The 250-nt window shown below is 44.4% G+C and overlaps 1 protein-coding gene across 1 annotated transcript in view; it reads right to left on the minus strand.

Moving 5' to 3' along the window:
- Window positions 1-250, minus strand: part of EMH_0037750 (DNA-binding protein, putative) — a gene marked incomplete at both ends in the record, with an annotated part of 5,967 nt that overhangs the window by 3,140 nt on the left and 2,577 nt on the right. The window lies entirely within an intron of this gene.

Genomic DNA, 250 nt, shown 5'->3' on the forward strand with positions numbered 1-250 from the left:
CCTCCTGCATCCAGCTTATTCCTGCTGTATCTATCCATACAACAGGCCGCATGCATGCATCTTTATAAATAAAGTTTAATGTTTTTAATTTATTTTCTTCAGCAGCAACCAAAGAATTATTATAAAATATTCTGCTGCTCCAATTCATTATCTCTGCATGCATGCGGTGCTGCACCACCAGCTGCTGCGTCACGCAGCAACCCCACCGCATCACCACCCTCTCTAACAAAGAAACACACAACCCCCCCCC

Source organism: Eimeria mitis, genomic scaffold (assembly GCF_000499745.2).
Source record: "Eimeria mitis Houghton genomic scaffold, Emh_scaff1471, whole genome shotgun sequence".
NCBI classification, from domain to species: domain Eukaryota; phylum Apicomplexa; class Conoidasida; order Eucoccidiorida; family Eimeriidae; genus Eimeria; species Eimeria mitis.